Raw genomic sequence first — 20,455 nt, 5'->3', positions numbered from 1 at the left:
AAGTCCAAGTATATTCGTTGTTTTCTTGCAATTTAGACTATTCTAGGGCTTGAAATTGGTGGGGGTTGTTTTGAGATCTTTTATTGCTCGAAATGTACCCATTTTTCGGTAACAAGTTCCTTGAGCTATTTAGGACCTTGTGAAGAAGTTGATTTTTTGATATCTTATGCAGGTCCAGCAATCCCATTTTAGATATAATTTTGTGTCCATTTTTGAAAATTACAATTTTACAGTCAAAACATTCATATTGATGAGCTGATCAGCATTTTTATAGCGTGGAGGCATTTGGAGTTATTTTTGGATTAAAAAGCTATCGGTAAGTAGACTTGAAGCGCGGTGTTTGGCTTCGAGATAGGTTACGATCTCCTATTCTTTGATTGAGCTTCAATAAGTATTGTTTACTATAAATTACTTGCAGTTTGGATTGGATGTGACAGATTAGGATTGATTCCTAGATTTTTAGTTCCTTGTCCTAGTGTGATCCCTAGTCTAGGTTGTCGTTATGAGTTTTCCCATCTAGTTGTTAAAATAGAGGATTATGCCTTAGTATGGCTTTGATTAGCCTATCTTAGGTGATTTGTGCCTTAGATTTGTGTTGTGGCTTGACCCTTAGTTGTTGTAGCCATTGTTGGCAAAAGTTAATGATACTTGTGTTCTTCATTATTGAAGTACTTACATTGGAACTTTGGTGTAGTGATTTCCACCCGGTTAGGCTTGTGAATTACTATTGGATTCCATTTATGGATTTAGAGCTATGAGCTAAAATCCCCTATGTTCTCCTTTTTCCATTTGGTAGGCTAGCACTATTTAAAATCTTGAGGTTGTATTCCTAGTTGAATCTGGAGGTATTGATTGGCTAGTGGAGTACCTGTTTCCACTTTTCCTCCTTCTTTTTACCCAATTAGGGTTTAGTCCCCTTTTGGGCCATGTGGTTGAGTTAGAGGAGTAAATTTGAGCTTCAGGCCTTGATTAGAGGTTGGTGGTATTTGTGAGCCTTATTTGTATGCCCTAGAGGGTAAGGTTCTTGTGGAATCATTTTTGTATATGATTGTGCATGTTTTTTGGGTGCTTGTGATGTCATGCATTGCATTAGATCATTGTTTTCTCACGGATATAGTCGGCCCTGGTGCATGCATTAGTTCTAGCATTGATTTGAGAAAGTTGGGTTGTAACCCTAACTATTTTGTACTAATTTTTGAATGGGGGTCGCACTACCTTTATTACTACTATTTTTAGTAGACTAGAGGCATTGAGGATGCGCTCCTTTTATTATATTGATTCGAGGCATCGAGGATGCACTTATTTTATTATACAAATTTGAGGCATCAAGGATGTGCTCATTTATGACATTGACTTGAGGCATCGAGGATGCACACATGTTACAAACTAAGATAATACCTGGATTGGGACCAGGTAGTAAATAGGGGCATTACCGAGCCTGCCATGGCGATCCCATAGAGGTGAATGTGTCCTACTTCTTGGTCAGGAATAGAAGTAGGTATATATAACTTTGTATGAGGCACTTGGCATAGATGGTACTACTGGTTTTACTGTATTACTTTTATGCATATATACATTACCTATCACCAGCATAGTTGTTTATACCTATCGGTAGTATGTGATGTCGTATGTATTTATCTATTTGTGAGGGAACTTCTTGGGCACCAGGGGCTTGGGAGATATTGACTTACTATTTGTGAACTTGTGGCGGTATAAAGGGTGGTCTCTTGTTTGAAGGTAGTTACTGCCTTTGTTCTTATTTATCTATCTTTTGTGAAGGAATTTAGTTGATACAGTCCTTTGGGCCCTTATGTGATATTTGTGCTTACTTTTGTTAGTAGGTTGTCATCTAGTTGTCTCCCGTTCATAGTGTGTTATTGTGTTTAAGTCTTGGGCTGGCGCCACCAGCTATGTCCTTTGTTTCCTTAATTGTTTCCTATTTTACCCCTTATATCAGATGTTCTTATTATAGGATCCCCTATTATTCTTGTTAGTTACTTGCGATATATACTTCATGCTTACATGTTCTTTATACTTCTTTATCTTTGGAGCTCAGTCGGTCAATGCCTACTGAGTTCCACTTGTTGGTACCCATACTACATTTCTGCTCCCTGCAAATCATAATAAGGGTTTTCGCTACTGATTTGGATATCATGTAAAGCAACTCTTGGATTTTAGAGACTTGGGTGAGCTCTTGACATTCAGAGTTTGCTATCTCCTTCCATTTTGGCTAGTCTTTATTTCAGATTCGGAGAAATTATGTATTATTATTATTATCATTATATATGTATAAGCCTTGTATTCCTTATTTACTTTAGTAGCTCGATTACTGACTGATACCAGGTCTTGAGGGGTTATCTTATTATATTGTTATTATTCTCTTTTCTTGTTATTAATATTATTATTATTCATTTTCTTTTCTTCCACTTGTGATGGTTCATTGCCTATGATTTTAGATTATGGGGTTTGGCTTACATATTGGTGGGTTGATAGTAGGTTCTATCATGACTTGAAAAGTCGGGTCGTGACAGAGTGGTATCAGAGCTTAAGTTTCCCAGTATCATTGATATAAGAGCAAGTGCCCTAGTAGAGTCCTGCGGATCGGTGCAGAGACGTCTATATACTATCTTCAGGAGGTATAGGGCATTTTATGGAAACTTCATTCTTGATTCCTGGTCATGTGAAATTTCTTTATTCAACCTTTAAATACTTTCTTGGAATTCATTCCTCCTTAGATAGATAACACGAGCTTTTCGATAGGTGTGGCTGGAGCATCAACATATACTACCCAGGCTTTGACAATATCTATGACCATTTAAGCTCTTTTGGATTCGACGTTGGAGATTCAATATCTCGATGAGTGTACACCACAGGTAGGTATGGTTTTGGGTGCATAAAGCAGTTCGCATCCTAGAGCTGGACTTATAGGTCCTCAGTCGGGTTCATCGTCGGTCTCTGAGTATGTGATGAAGTTCCTAGATTGGACAAGGCAGGATCCAACAATGTTTCCTATGGAGCAAGACATAACTCAATAATTTATTAAGGAATTGGTTTTTCCGCTTTGCCTAACATCACAACACTTGATAGCAATGGGGTCTACTTTTCCCAAGGTAGTCAATTATGTGAGTTCTATGGAGCATGCATGTTTGGAGACTTACAGAGATGGAGATATGAAATTTTGCTGTCAATGCAGTAGAGGTAGCAACCTACTCTAAGATAGCATCATCCTAGTAAGGGTCAGCTTCACTCTAGACCTACCGTACACATGATGGGAGCACCTCAGGTTCCAAGTGATCCTATGACAGGTTATGGTACCCACAGTGGACAGAGTTCACGACAGACATCTCAAGGTTTGCTATTTGAGCATTTAGGTTTTAGGGCTCATACTTTGGCTGGTTCATCTTAGTAGGTTGTGTTTAGTGGAAAGTGATTTATATACGGTGAGTTTGGGCATCATATTAGGGAGTATCCTATAATCACACATCATCGGGGACAGGCTTAGTAGGATCAGATTCGTAGGGCTCAAGGATAATTAGTTAGAGATGGTACCCCAAGTGCTGCGATTGGTGGTTCAGGAGTACGGTTCGAGGCCAAGCGCATTCCATCCCATGCTTCTACAGGTCAGACAGAGGACGAGACTCCAGTTATCAATCGTATTTATGTGAATTTGTTTGAAGGAACTTTCTTGTGTGTAGTGCTTGAGTGTTGGGGTCTTCATACCCATCGGTGATTACTTGACTTGTTAGATTCAGCTTGTGATTTGGGTAATTATTTTACTTGGACTTATGTGAGTATGCTTATTTAGCCTGATTACTTATCTATTATTGGTATAACAGTTTTTTTTAAAACTATGTGTATGTATTTTTCTTCTCTAGGTGATTTCTTTCAGTAGTGGATCATTTTGGCTTTGCTATTTTGTGGCAGTAGTAGTAGAGGTATACCTTGTGGATGTTGAGCTAGTTGATTGCTTTGGTGGATTTCTGTTTAGCCATTCTAGAGTTTTTCTTTGTTTAGCCCTTGCCCTTCCTAGTTTGCCCCTCCCTAGTGTGCTTAGCCGGTATGAGGTTGCTGCCGAGAGAAAGGTGTATCAGTAGTTGTTGCCCTTGTGGTCTACTAGACCTCTTATTCATGATTCTTTCTTTGTTCGATTTGTTTTCTTAGTTCCTGAGGTGGCGAAGTTAAGGTTTTCCCTTCGAATTTGGTTGGGTTGTCTCTTCATTGTACGTTTGATGGTTAAGTTATCAGTTCATCTTGTAGTATGCTTTACCTAATTCAGACTTTGGATTACATAAGCGAATGGAATTTCTCTTAGAAAGCTCAACCTCAAGATGTAGTCAAACTAATTCGTGGGATTATCTCTTGGTTTCTATTAAAAGTGTGAGGTTCACGTGTGTCATTGTGGTTAACTGGCAATGTTCCTTATGGTACAATTTGCCATAGTTCAGCTTCATTTGAGTCATTTTTGGTGGGTTGATCTACTTTTTCACTACCCGCCGACCAAGCTTTTCTCGAGTTTGAGTGGTTAGCTTAAACTTGCACTGGCCAATTGACTTATGGTAATTACTGTGGTGGTTTGATTCTATTAGGTCAGTTTTGGCAGGTTTAACATGCTAATAAATTGCTTATTGGGTTGGTTTCTCCCCTAGATTGGTGGTTTTACTCAAATTTGCACTCATGGAGTGGTACATGGACTTATGGCCTTAGTTCGATTGCTTTTGGGGTTGGATTCTCATAATGGTTCAGTTTTCTGGGAGTTTGGAGTTCTGATGGCAGCAAAGCGATATTGGAGCTGGTCTCAGTATGATGTTTTCAACTCGAGGATTTGGTTATCCCTTAAAGTAGCCTTTTCAGTTTTGAAATATAAACTTCAGACTAAATCTTTCGGTTCTGGGAGTCATTGGTTTAGAACAATGGGTTTGTGCCTTGGGCTAAGTTGCTTATTTTAAATTTTTGTCGCTCTTCAGTATTTAGGTGGTGCTTTCAATTCTTCGTGGTTGTTTGGGCAATGTGAAGATGGTGTTGGTAGCTATTACTGTGGTTTAGGATGGGTAGGATACCCATGATGACTAAAGAGTCTTGAGTTGGAAGTATAGAGCAAAGGATTCGACTTGGAAGTTATTTGGAATCTTCTTTGTCTGTGGTCGCCTAATTTAGAGAAATTTTGGTGGTTTTTTCTTATCTCAGATGATTCTACTGCATTTGGTTGAGTTTGTTCTTGTTAAATTAAAGTTAGTATCAAAAGAGAGAAATTGGAAATTGGGTTGAGTTATGATGGAGAAAGGTGAATTTGACAGTTTTCTCATAGCCTGAGGTCTGGGTTGGCGTTGTCTGACGGACTTAACTTCTAATCTTTTCGTGCCCTTGGGTTCTTTTCTATCCCTTGAATTTCAAGGATGAAAGTCCTTTTAGTAATGGATGTTGTAATGACCCTCAAGGTCATTTTCGTCTTTTTTGATATTTTCAGTGTTTAGAGATTTCTTGTAGCGACCCCAAGTCATTTATGACTTGGTGGCACTGATAATTCGGCTCCCTGGTAGTTCATTTGGGCTTTATGCCCGTTTTCCTATTTTAGAGCTCTTAGAGTTTGAACAATTGACTTCAGTCAAAACACCAGGAAGATGACCTCAAAATAGAATTCTTATGGTTTCATTTGCTCCAAAATGGCCAAATTAGGCTAGTAGCATGATCAGCACGAGCATCGAGCCTTACGGTGCGAGTTTGAGTCATTAAACATTTTACCCTTTAAGATTTAGCCTAAGGTTGACTTTGGTCAATATTCCTAGAAAACATGCTCCAATTTGAGTTCCATCGGCACGGTTAGCTTCAAAATATTGAGTTTGGTCTGGAACGACCTTTCGTTTGTGTGTCAAGGCTTTTGATCTCATTTCTAGCCTCCTTGTATAAATGGAAAAATTCATGTTTGACTGTGGGACCCATATTTTTGCGAGACGACCTTGGATGGAAATTTTGAATGTGCCATTGAGTACAAAGTGTCGAATTTGGTGGGGTAGCATAGTCCATTTGTGTGCATGGAATTTCGAATAAATTCTGAACCCCCATCGGAGAATCCCAAATTCCCTTAGCCTTAGCTGATGCAGGGCTGCTGCCACTCTTGTGCTTCACATTCGCGGACCTCTTAGCCGCATTCGCGGAAGCCTGAGAGTCAAGCCTCCGCGTTCGCGGGCACTTTGCCGCATTCGTAGAGTGACAATCCCTAAACCTCTGCATTCACGAGAGGACTCTCCGATTTTTTGAAGGGTTAGCATGCTTGCCCCCACGTTCGCAGACTTGTCTCCGCGTTTGCAAGGAATAAATGAGGCCTAGCAGTGATCTTAAAATAGATCCATTCAGCAACCAAGTCATATTTTGAGATGACTTTTGAGAGAAATTCTCAATCAAAATTCGTGATTCTTGTTCCAATGAGTTAAAAATTCTTGTGGGAACGTTCTGGGACCCTTTTCTCATCCTAAAAATCTTGTAAGTTTCGAGTAAATTCGTTGTTTCCTTGCATTTTTTACTATTCTGGTACTTGAAATTAGTGTGGTTATTTTGAGCTCTTCCGGTACTCGGAATGTGCCCATTTTTGGGGCACAAGTTCCTTGAGCTATTTGGGACCTTGTGATAGAGTTGGTTTTTTTGATTTCGTGTGTGGGTCCCACAATCCTATTTTAGACCCTATTTTGGGTCCATCTCCGAAAAGTGCAATGTTAGTGTAGAAATATCTGTATTGAAGCGTAGAGACAGTTAGAGTTATTTTTGGAGTAAAAAGCTATCGAGAAGTGGACTTGGAGCGCGCATGTTTGTCTTCGAGTTAGGATATGGTCTCCTATTCATTGATTAAGTTTCAATAGGTATTTTTTAATATAAATTACTTGCAATTTGGATCGTATGTGACAGATTAAGCTTGATTCCTAGATTTTTGGTTCTTTGTCCCGGTGTGATCCTTAGGCTAGGTTGCCGTCATGAGTTTTCTCATTTAGTTGGTAAAATTGTGGATTATGCCTTAGTATGGCTTTGATTAGCCTATTTTAGGTTATTTGTGCCTTAGATTTGAGTTGTGGTTTGACCTTTTATTGTTGTAGCCATTGTTGGCGGAAGTTAATGATACTTATTGTTCTTCATTATTGAAGTACTTACATTGGAGCCTTGGTGTAGTGATTTCCACCTGGTTAGGCTTGTGAATTACTATTGGATTCTATTTTTGGATTTAGAGATAGGAGCTAGAATCCCCTATGTTCTCCTTTTGCCGTTTGACGGGCTAGCACTGTTTGAAATCTCGAGGTTGTATTTCTAGTTGAATCTAGAGGTATTGATTGGCTAGAGGAGCACCTATTTCCTCTTTTCCTCCTTCTTGTTACCTAGTTAGGGTTGAGTTCCCTTTTGGGTCTTGTGGTTGACTTAGAGAAGTAGATTCGAGCTTTAGGCCTTGATTAGAGGTCGGTGGTATTTGTGAGACTTGTTTGTATGCCCTAGAGGGTACTTGTGGAGTAATTATTGTATGTGATTGTGCATGTTGTTTGAGTGCTGGTGATGGCATGCATTGCATTGGATCATTGTTTTCTCACAGATGTAGTCGACCCCGGTGTATGCATTGGTTCTAGCATTGATTTGAGAAACCTGGGTTGTAACCCAGCTATTTTATGCTAATTTTCGAATGGGGGTCGTATTACCTTTATTACTACTATTTTTAGTGGACTGGAGGCATTAAAGATGCGCTCATTAAACGACATTGACTCGAGGCATCGGGGATGTACTCATGTTACAAATTAAGATTAGACCTGGATCGGGACCAGGTGTATATAGAGGCATTTCCGATCCCCCCATGGCAATCCCATAAAGGCGCATGGGTCCTATTTCCTAGCCAAGACTGGAAGTAGGTGTATATATCTTGGAATGAGGCACTTGGCACAAATGGTACTACTAGTTTTATTGCATTACTTTCATGCATATATGCATTGCCTATCACAAGAATAGTTGTTTGTACCTATCGGTAGTATGGGATACCATATGGGTTCACCTGTTTGTGAGTGAACTTCCTGGGCACACAGGGACTCAGAAGGTATTGACTTACTATTTGCGAACCTCTGAGGGTATAAAGGGTGGTCTCTTGTTTGAAGGTAGTTACTTCCCTTGTTCTTATTTATCTATCTTTTTGTAGGGATTTAGTTGATACGGTCCTTTGGGCCCTTATGTGATATCTATGTTTACTTCTGTTAGTAGGTTGTCATTTAGTTGTCTCCCCTTCGTAGTGTGTTGTCGTGTTTAGGTCTTTGGCTGGCGCCACCTGGTACGTCCTTTGTTTCCTTGATTGTTTCTTATTTTCCCCCCTGTATCAGATGTTCTTATTGCAGGATACCCTATTATTCTTGTTAGTTACTTACGATGTATACTCCATGCTTACATGTTCTTTATACTTGCTTTATCTTTGGAGCTCAGTCAGCTGATGCCTACTTAGTGCCACTTCTTGGTACTGATACTACACTTCTACATCCTGCAGATTATATTAAGGAATTTCCTTACTGATTTGGATATCGTGCGAAGCAGCTCTTCTTTGGAGACTTGGGTGAGCTCTTGGTGTTCAGAGTTGCCTATCTCCCTCCGTTTTGATATGGACTAGTCTTTATTTCATATTTAGAGACAGTCTGTATTAATATTATTGTCATTGTATCTATATAAGCCTTGTAATCCTTATTTAGTTTAGTAGCTCGATTACCGACTGATATCAGGTCTTGGGGGTTATCTTGTTGTATTGTTATTATTCTCTTTTCTGGTTATTAATATTATTATTATTCATTTTCTTTTATTCTTCTTGTGATGGTCTGTTGCCTATGGTTTCGGACTGTGGGGTTAGGCTTACCTACTGGTGAGTTGATAGTAGGTGCCATCATGACTTGAGAAGTCGGGTCGTAACAACTATCTTCTCTTTAGCCTACTACCACTCATCTTCTAAGTTCACATATTCCTAACTTAGTTGAAGGAAAGTTGAACTATAACGAGAGACTCATCATCATCTATATATGACCCATTTGACCCAATCCTTATGGATACCATAAAAAAAACTTACATCCAGCCTTCTCCACATTTGCAGCTAAAGGATACTAACTAATTACCCATAGAAAATCATAAAATTAGAGCCTCTCACAACTTTACATTATCTCAGATACACATCTTAATCCTCTTCTTACCTAATGACTTAACCTCAATTCACCATTTTCGTATAAGGGTCACATACACCACACTCGTAGCATCACACTTCTTGCAAGCTAATATCTTAATTCCTCACCTACTTTATGTCAAACCTACTACATCAAATCTTAAAACTAACACCATCGCACTCATAATGCTATCCCCTTTTTCTTCATAACACTCATCTCAAAATTCAAGCTTAGGAACTAGTACTAAACATAGACATCAACCCATTTCTCGCATACTATACTCACTCACGACTACTAGATAAGATTAAGAAATATTAAACCACTTAAAACCTCATCACGAGTAATTGATCCTTGTCTCACTGTCTTTCTAATTACCATCTATCACGACATATCCTTTCAAAACCTAAGTATTATTCACTTACTCATTATAACTCCTTGCCTAGTTAGGCTCATAACTCTAAGAATATTCTGGGCTCTTCCATCAAAATCATAATCCTAGATTAGTTCTATCAACTCACGATTACTCTGCCCTTTTGTTCAACACCTATACCTTCTCTTTACTATCACAATGACACCTCAACATAAAATTCCTCTCTTGGTTCAAGCATACTCTAACTCATCCTAACTAAAATCGCTTCCTCTACCTTCTATCTTGAAAGCTAGATGTTACTCACTACTTTTTAGTCAAACCCAAAGGAACTTCACTTAACCCCATTACCTACCTTATAGATACATCACTCTAGTTACATGCCTCAATAAACCACCATTCTTGTTGGTTGGTTTCTACTCTTTGAACTCCATCTTTATATGTAAAATCCCCTAAAAATGTTGTATATGATATTTCAATTCTCGATGAAAATGATATAGCTTCTGTATTTTGGGCATAACTTTTCGTAGTTTGGTCCAACTTAGGTGATTCAAATTTTTGAATACCCCCAACATCATTACCTACAACTTTTGTGAGACCATATGTTAAGTTTCAGAGATTAAGTAGGTTAAATAAATTAATTATTTTAAGATAGGGTGTTGTGACGAAATAGAGTGTTTGTAGAAGAAAATTCATATCTCACTGTCGGATTCTCTAAATTGGTTAATTCGTGCACGACATGAAAGTAGACTTCTAGAGAAACAATTCATATGATACACCAAATCCTAATGAGGAAGTTATCTTGTCCAAACGCACCTCCAAAAAATGTTATTCCGTTAAAAGAAAGTTTATCTCACCAACCATGGAAATATCTAGATACATTTGACATCATTCATGACATCAATAGTCCTCCATTTAACATCACCCATGACATCAAAATCTTCTATTAAATTTTCAGATTTTTCTTTACAATTATTTTAATTATTGTTAGGTCCCTCTTTCATACCTATAAATACCCACCTAAATTCATCATTTTATTCATCAAGCTATCTCAAACAACTCTTCTCTCTACATACTTCTTTATTCATTCTCAAAACATAGTTTTAGTTCTTAGTAGTGTAAAAATACTATTTTGGTGATTGATATACTCCAGATAGTACATAAAATGCTCCGGCAAGGAGAAAAGGCTAGGGTTCGAGTGTATTCATTAAGTCCTTCGATTCTAAGTAACGCTTCGGATTCCAGGTATGTAAGGCTTCAATGACAGTATTCCTTCCACTATCATGCCTAAATTATTTTGATTATATGATAAATTATGTTTATTTTCTTTAAGTTTTACTCTAAGTTATGTGGGTGTTTATCAATGGTTTCTTCCACCTATGTAGTCCAAAAAACTCTTTCAATTAAGTCTCTTGATTTCTAGTAATATTTTCTTATGGGTAATTCTTATTTTTTTTACTTAATAGCATGAATCATGGTTAAACTAATGATTATTGGTCTATTTTGATGCAACATAATTTTATATGTATGAATTGATGGTTTGCAAGTAATTTCTCTATTTATCTCTTTAAAGGTTCTTGAAATTCCTGGTGGGTTGTTTAAAGCATGATTTTTAATTAATGGATTTTAAAGTATTTATGTATATTTATTTACATACATATTTCCAAGTTGAAGTGATGTAAACCCACCTAGTTTTACTATATTTTCAATAAAGTTTGACTTGAAAGCTTTGACTCAAAATGAATGTTTATAAAAGCAATATCTATGATCAAAAGAGAGTCTTAGGAAATGAAAGAATGACGAAATAATATGAATGATGGATTCTTTATGCAATAAGGACAATTCTTTCATATTTGAATTACCAAATATTCTAAAGAGCTATTCTACCGAATATGATGCTTTAAATTCTCAAGTTATATGCTATGACTATTTTGAAGTATTAAACTATTCTGTGGGATTGACTTAGCACCGAATGGGTCATTGAGGTGGGATTCGGTAAGGAAATCCTAGTAGCAACTCATTGTATCATTAACTATGTGCCAACATAGGAGCCCTTGTAGGCTTAGGCTAATGGATCCTTGAAAGCCCTTAAAGTTAAAGTTAATGAAATGAATGAAGTTGATAGAGTTCTATCTGGCAAGTAGTCTCCCCGGCCAATGCAGGGGGTTATGTTGGATTCCATGCAATAGCTTGCATGGTCTTAAATGTCGGTTATGGTCATTTTCCCACAAAATAAATGTTTTAAAGGATATCTATATGATTTATTATGCATGCATTACATTATGTTCCATATTACATACATGTTCCATACTTAGTACATTCAAAGTACTAATGCATACTCTTTTGCCTACATGATATCACCATGTAGGGATTGGTGCTCCTCCTCGTTCTCCTCCATGTGGCTAGTTGAGATTTCATTTGAAGACTACTTTTGGTGAGTTTCCATATTCCGGAAACAATACTTTTTTATATTTCTAGCTTATGATATATTAAGATCTTTTACTATGGCATTTCTTCTATTATGATTGAGGGTGAGCTAGGGACTTGTCTTAGCCCCGTTAAATCTAAAAGTTAGGTATTGTTTGACATATGTAAGTTGAATATTTACTATTATGATTTCCGTTTGTTCATTTATCGTCATTACCTATGAAAGGCTAAAAGAATGCTAAGAGGCTTGTTTGAGGTACTTTTGGGTTTCTCATTCGCCATGTCACGTCTAGGCCCTAGGATGGGGTCGTGACACTATAGCTCTAGGATCATTCTACTAATTATAGCTTATAATGCATCAAATCAAATTCTCTCAGGTGGTAACACTAAGCATTTAGCAATATAACTTTTCTCTTAAGGATAACATCTAAAGGAAGGTTTAGAGAAGAGAGTTTGGGAATACATCTTGCTCTGGACCAACGCATGATTCATATGAGTAGGAGTGTATTCTTTCAAATCAATAAACTTAAGCACACTAATAGGGTCCTCTCAAGCCTAATGCAGTCTCCTTATTCTCTAAATACTTTATCTAAGAGTAACTCATCAATAAGAATTTTAGATTTAAAGTTTCAACTACTTTGAGTATAAGAGGTAGTCGAACAGATTTGAGCAAAGTACGAATCTGAATTAGTTCCTTAGAGAACAACTCAGTTACACGATTTAGAATTTGAAAGAAGGGAAAATTTTCTTAAATGTTCCTAGTCCCTCAGATATAGAAGTGGGGCCCTCAAAACCATAAATAATATCCTACAGATAAGTCTTTGTAGACATCATAGGACATTTGAACTTTGTACTCTGATACCAAGCAAATTTTGGGCCTAGCTAACTCACTAAGTGAAAGACTTAACTCATAAAAAAATACTTAGATGGGCACAATAAGTATGCAAACTTAGAAATGTCAATTTAAAACTCAGTACTCAAATATATGTATGATATAGCTCAAATGTTTTTAAAAACATAACTCAATTAAATAGAACTAAATAAACTCAAACTATGTCTATCTAGTCTATGAAGCCTCTAAAACTGACCTTGAAATGAGTTTTGGGACAGGCCCACGACTACCTCAAACTTGTAAATAAAGAATGAAAAGATAAGGACTCAAGAGCGCCTCTGAATGTAAAGAGGTCTCACCAAAATGCTGGATGGAATCTAACCTACAATGGTACTCCTATTGAGGATCTCTATCACCTATGTGTATATCATAAAATAATACAGGCCAAATGGCGTCACTACATGAAATGTATAAGTACGCAAAATAGCTGAAAGAAAACTTACTCAAAGATACACAACTCAACTCAACTCTGAAAACAACTCAACTCAATAAGGCCTATAATATGTGTACAAGAATGCCTTAAAAGATGTTGTCATGACCCGACTTAGGACCTAGTCATAACACGGCAATCAAAACTCCGAAGGGCTCCAAACAAGCCTCTTGTACATATCATAAGCATAAATAAGGTGAAATATGAAATCAGAAACATCATAAGAGAGTCTAAAACATGAATAGAAATCTAAAAATGTCTTATGACAACATAGACTCAAACATATGTCCAAGTAGATGCCTCTAAACATGAGTATGGGTGGGGTATAAGACATGTCCTTAGCTCACTCTCAACATACAACGCAAACAAAAGTTTATTGAAAAAGAAACAGTAACCAACTTAAAACTAGTCCCCGGTCAATAAGGACTCACCACAACACTGTCGGATGGAGAACACCTACTAGTTACGTAGACGATTAGGATCTTCAACCTCAACCCCTACATTATGAGACAATGTAGGCAAAAAGTATGCATTAGTACATTGGAATGTACTAAGTATGAGGGCATGACATGCAATGTAAATCATAAAACGTAAAGGTCATGTAAATCACATGATAAGATGAAATACGTAAGTCATGAGAAAATCATATTGACCAAAATATTTATAAGCATAAATTCAAAATCATAACATTCTTAAGAGATCATACATATATGGGATAGGAACCATAACCGACAATAAGACTATGTGAGTTATACCATGGAATCCCAATGTTGCCCCTATATTGGAGGAAAGGGGGAGACTACTTGCCAAGGTTGACTCCTACATGCCTAAGTAGATCCACTAAGCGGTTATGTAAACTGGGTACTCACCCTAGTTGTTAGACTCGGGTACTCACCTCCAAGCCTTGATATTTTTGGTACTCACCTCTTAGAGATTTGGGTATTCGCCTCTAATCCCTTTGTTCCTATGGTGGCACATAGTTTATGGGACATGAGTGTAACACCCCTCAAAAATTTTCCAAATATTCAGACCCTTCTTGTGTTCGGGAGGGGTCGAACCCGAGTATCTTGAAGTATATTCATGAGTTACGATGAGTCTTTGAGGGACTGAGTAGTGGTAGAGTTGATGTGGGGTCACCAAGGACCCCTAGGACCGAGCTAAGTCCAAAAGATCCGTCATGGCTAAGTTTAGGATGAGTTCGTAAAAGGGTCGATTTTTAATGACCCTATCTTTTGAAGGACATCAATCTGGGTGGCCCACGACCTATCAAATTAAAGGTCATCGAGTCTTCTTTCTAATGCTATCAAGAAAGTAAATTTTGGAGTTCGGAGTCAAAAGATATGACGATCCTAAGATGAACTAGCACGGCAGGAATTTCATTTTTGGCCTGGGTTGCAACAACTGGGGAAATGGCCTTGGAGCTGTAAGGGCGCGACGCGCCACTATCGCGCCAGAAACATGCGTCAGTAGTTTGGTCCTTGGCGCGACACGCCACTAAAAGTTGTACAGGTTTTTCAGGCCAAATTTCCAGAACCCAGAAAATTTGGCCTTGGCGCTGTAAGGGCGCGACGCGCCACTATCGCGCCAGAAACATGCCTCAGTAGCTTGGTCTCTGGCACAGCGCGCTACTACGAGGTGTGCAGGTTTTAGACGTATTCAGCCTGGCGCTGCAATGGCGCGACACGCCACTATCGCGCCAGGTGCATGTTTAGCCTATGTTCAGAACTTTTGAGAAGGGGCAATTTGGGAATTGCCCCAAATTATATATGTATCACCCTAGACTATTTTGGGATCATTTCTTCAGCCCCCACTCTCTCTCTAAAAGCCCTAGGAACCTCTTCTCTCTCCCTCTCTTCTTCTTCCTCTCCAAATCCTTCTCCAACAAGAAGAGTTCCAAGAGCTTCAAGGTTTGAGTTTTCCATTGAAGACCCAACCACAAGGTTTTCTTCAAGTCTTCACTAAGGTATGTAAGGCTATCCAAAACATGGGCTAAGTCCACCCATATGCCCTACTCTTGCTTGAGGTTAGATGTCCATGAAAAATGTAGTTTCTTGGTATGGTTCATGTTTGAATGAGTTTTGTCCCCTATTTATTTAATGCCATATATTTTGATCTTGTTGAGCTAAGAAATTCCTAAAACCTTCATGTTAGTATGAGTTGATGGAGATGACTTGTTATTATATTTTGTTGATCTCTTTAGCCAAGTGATTATGTTGCTTAAGTCATTTTCCTTAAATGTGTTATTCTACTTGAATTATTGAGTTAAAGTCATAGAGTTGTGATGAGTCTTGAGGAGATGTCATAAATTCTTACCTAAATGAGGCTTGATTGAGTTAATTGGAGGATAAAATTGACAAGTGGACAAGGTCCTAAATGAGACTTGCCATTATGACTTAAATTGAGTTAAGAATGAGGATAGAGTTGATGAGTAGGAAAATGTTCCATATGAAACTAGCCGTGAGGGCTTGTTTGAGATGATTTGAGGGAGTCTTATGAGCATAGAGTCATGGGAGGAGTATCGAGCACCGAAGCGGGTAAGAGTATAGTCCATACTCGAACCCCAGAAACTATGCCACCAATGTAGTTAGGGATGGAACCGTTAAAGTCGGATGTTTCCCATGGGATCGAACCGTTAAAGTCGGATGTTTCCCATTTTATTGTCCTGAAATGATAGGACTTGACTAATTGATGGTATTCATGATTAGGGAGGCGTTCATGCCCTGGCAAGGTATGGACGGACGTGGCAACAATGTCTGATAGTTGTACTATCACCGGCTCATAGGTGATGGTTGTCGGTTAAGAGAAACTCCCATTTAGGCCTTGATAGTGCTCCGAGTCAGTTGAGTTAAGTGGCTTATGAGTTAGTCTTGTCTAAACCATTCTTCTTGGACTTAGGACATTTGAGTGAGTTGTTATGTATATATATATGAGTTAAGATCCTGAGTTGATATTGATGCTTTCTTGATGTTGTTTCCTCCGGCCATTTTACATACTCGTACTTTCCATGTACTGACGCCCTTTGGCCTGCATCGTTTTATGATGTAGCGACAGGTACCAGAGATCATCAACCGGCGCTCCATTGAAGATCCACTTACACTCCCAGCTGGTGGGTGAGTCCTCCTAGTTCCCAGAGGATATTGAGCCTTCTTGTAAAGTTTTATTGTCATTTCTTTTATTTTGATCGTTGGTAGCCATGGACTTGTCATTGGCACCTTTTAGACTTGGATAGAGGCTTCATAGACTGGAGTGTGGGGAGGTTGAACGATTAATTCGAGGAATCTTATTAATTTTGTTGTTGAGTTGATGAATGCTTGGCCTTCGACCCTCCTATTGCGAATAGTATTTCATTAATTGAGTTTCCGCTAAGAAAATGTGATTGAATGAATGAGTGACTGGACCAGGTGGTTCACTCGGAGGTCAGAAATGGCCTTCGGGTGCCGGTTACGTCTAGAGTACCCTCCCGGGGCGTGACAAACATGGTATCAGAGCCCAGAGTTCATGTGTCCTAGGGAGTCTATGAAGCCGTGTCTAGTAGAGTCTTGCTTATGGGTGTGTTGTGCACCACACTTATAAGCAGGAGGCTATAGGACATTAGGAATTGTTTCACTTCTTTCATACTCTGAATTCATGCGTTTATACGTTACAGATAATGCCTCCAAAACGTACTGCTAGCCAGAGGAATATTGATAACACCGAGATGCCCCAGTCCGAGGCACACTTGGCAAGGGCTAGAGGCCAACCTGCGAGATACTCGGACGCACCCTAAGTGCCAGTTACTCCACCTGCGCCCACATCAGAGGCAGAATTTTGAGGGGCAATTGCAATGCTCATGCAACTAATGGCTGCCCAAAGTGGTAATCAGAGTTCGCCGACTCTCAGCTCTAGTTCCCAGGAGCCATCTGCTACCACTAAAATTATAGACTTTTTGAGAATGATTCCGCCGGCATTCACGGGTTCTAAGGTTGATGAAGATCCCCAAAACTTTATTGATGAAATGTGGAAAATCCTGAAAGCTATGCTTGCTACGGAAATGGAGGGAGTTGAGTTGGTGTCCTATCAACTCAAAGATATGGAAAACATTTGGTATAACCAATGGGAACAAGGTAGAGGTGAAGATGCTGAACCTGCTAGGTGGGATAAATTTGAGGGAGCTTTTCTTGACCACTTCTTTCCCCGAGAATTGAGGGAAGCAAAGGTGGAGGAATTTGTTAATCTGAAACAGGAGGGAATGACAGTTAAGGAGTATGGCCTGAAGTTCATCCAGCTGTCCAGGTATGCTCCAGAAATGATTCCTGATGTGAGGTCAAAGATGAGGAAGTTCGTCTCCGGATTAGGGAGGCATGTGAAGAAGGAGTGCAAAACAGCATTGTTGATCTCGGAAATGGATATTTCGAGACTAATGGTGTATTCTCAACAGGTGGAGGATGAGAAAAGAAAAGACAGAGAGGAGCACCTGAGCAAGAAGGCAAAATCAGCAGGCCCTGAGGGTGAACTGAGGCAAAGCAAGGGCAACAGGTCCTTCTTCCAAAAGAGGCCTCCCAATCATGCCTCATCTGCCGCCAGCGCACCTATGCCGTAGAACAGGTATGATCGGCAGGGACAGAGTCATCAGAATTTCAGACCCCAGGGTTCCCAATCCCAGGCCAGTATAAGTTAAGGTGCGAGGGAGAAGCCATCATGAAGTAAGTGTGGTAAGCTCCACTTGGGAGAATGTAGAGCAGGAAGGGTTAGTTGTTATAAATGCGGCCAAATGGGCCATTTTCAGAGGGAGTGTCCAACAGGGGGAAATAGAGTCCAGCATTCTACCACCGCACCGCCGGCTAGAGGTAATCAGAGGGGCACTACTTCAGGCACCAGCGGAGGTACCAACCGTTTATATGCTATGGGTAGTCGCCAAGATCAAGAGAACTCTCCAAATGTCGTGATGGGTATGATTCGAGTCTCTTCTTTTAATTGTTATGTATTGATGGATCCGGGTGCCACCCTATCTTTTGTGACTCCTTATGTGTCTAGTAAATTCAATAAAATTCCTGAAGGTCTTCTTGAGCCTTTTAGTGTGGCCACTCCTGTCGGTGATTCTGTCTTAACTGAGAGAGTTTATAGAGATTGCACTGTGTCCATTTATCACAGGGATACCTTGGCCGACCTAGTTGAGTTGGACATGGTTGATTTTGACGTGATCCTTGTCATAGACTGGCTCTATGTCTGTTATGCCTCTATTGATTGTAGAACTCAGATTGTCACATTCAAATTCCCGAATGAGGCTGTCATAGAGTGGAAGGGTAATCCTATTGCGCCTAAGGGTAAGTTTATTTCATACCTTAGGGCCAGGAAGCTAATCTCAAAAGGGTGTGTTTATCATATTGTCCGAGTGAAAGATGACAGCATTGAGTCTCCATCCCTTGAGTCGGTTCTGATTGTCAACGAGTTTCCGGATGTCTTTCCTGAAGATCTGCCTGGAGTCCCTCCTGATAGGGAGATCGACTTCGGGATTGATGTTCTTCTTGATACCCAGCCTATCTCAATTCCTCCATATAGAATGGCTCCAGCCGAGTTGAAAGAGTTGAAGAAGCAGTTGAAGGACTTGCTAGATAAGGGATTCATTAGGCCAAGCATCTCACCATGTGGTGCTCCCGTCCTATTTGTGTGAAAGAAGGATGGGTCCCTTAGGATGTGCATTGATTACAGGCAGCTGAACAAAGTCACCATAAAGGATAAGTACCCTCTCCCCAAAATAGACGACTTATTTGACCAACTTCAGGGTGCCACTTGTTTCTCAAAGATAGACCTGAGATCCGGCTTCCATCAGTTGAAGGTGAGGGAGTGTGATATTCCAAAGACTGCTTTCCAGACTCGTTATGGCCACTTTGAATATTTGGTCATGTCCTTTGGGTTGACTAATGCCCCCGCCGCTTTTATGGATCTCATGAACTGAGTATTCAAACCGTATCTTGATATGTTTGTGATTGTATTCATAGATGATATTTTGGTCTACTCCAAGAATGAAAAGGAGCACGCCTATCATCTTAGAGTCGTTTTACAAACTTTGAGGGACCAGGTATTGTATGCAAAGTTCTCTAAATGTGAATTTTGTCTTGCATCAGTGGCCTTCTTAGGCCACATTGTATCTGGAGATGGTATTCAGGTTGACGCCCAGAAGATTGAGGGCGTGAAGAATTGGCCCAGACCCACATCCCCAACATAGATAAAGAGCTTTTTGGGTTTGGCTTGCTATTATCAGAGGTTTGTAGAGGGATTCTCATCCATATCATCACCATTGACTAAGCTGACCCAAAAGAAGGCTAAGTTCCAATAGTCCGATGCTTGTGAGGAGAGTTTCCAGAAATTGAAGACCAAGCTAACCACTGCTTCTGTTCTAACTTTGCCCAATGGAACAGAGGGTTTTGTGATCTATTTTGATGCACCATAATTCGTTTGGGTTGTGTGTTGATGCAAAGTGGAAAGGTGATAGCCTATGCTTCAAGACATCTTAAGCTTCATGAGAGGAATTACCCAACTTATGACCTTGAGCTGGCAGCTCTGGTGTTTGCGCTTAAAATCTGGCGCCACTACCTGTATGGAGTGTATATCGATGTATTCACCGATCACAAGAGCTTGCAATACGTCTTTAGCTAGAAGGAACTCAACCTGAGGCAAAGGAGATGGCTTGAGCTACTCAAGGACTATGATATGAGCATCCTCTACCATCTAGGTAAAGCTAATGTTGTTGCTAATGCTCTTAGCAGGTTGTCTATGGGTAGCACTGCCCACATAGAGGAAGGAAGGAGAGAATTGGCGAAGGAGGTACACAGATTAGCCCGATTGGGAGTTCATCTAGAAGAGAACAATGAAGGCGGAGTTACTGTTCAGGATGGGTCTACGTCCTCACTTGTGGCAGAGGTAAAGGAGAAGCAAGACCAAGATCCCATCCTTCTCCAATTGAAGGGAGTTGTTCACAAACAAGAGGTAATGGTTTTCACCAAAGGGGGAGATGGTGTGTTGAGGTACCAAAATAGATTGTGTGTGCCGGATGTCGATGATGTTCGAGAGAGGATTATGGCCGAAGCGCATAGTTCCAGGTACTCCATTCATCCAGGCTCTATGAAAATGTATCATGACTTGAGGGAAATCTATTGGTGGAGTGGGATGAAGAGGGATATTGCGGAATTTGTTTCTAAGTGCCC

This window comes from Solanum dulcamara, chromosome 5 (assembly GCF_947179165.1).
Source record: "Solanum dulcamara chromosome 5, daSolDulc1.2, whole genome shotgun sequence".
NCBI lineage: Eukaryota > Viridiplantae > Streptophyta > Magnoliopsida > Solanales > Solanaceae > Solanum > Solanum dulcamara.
This window is presented reverse-complemented; position numbering follows the sequence as displayed.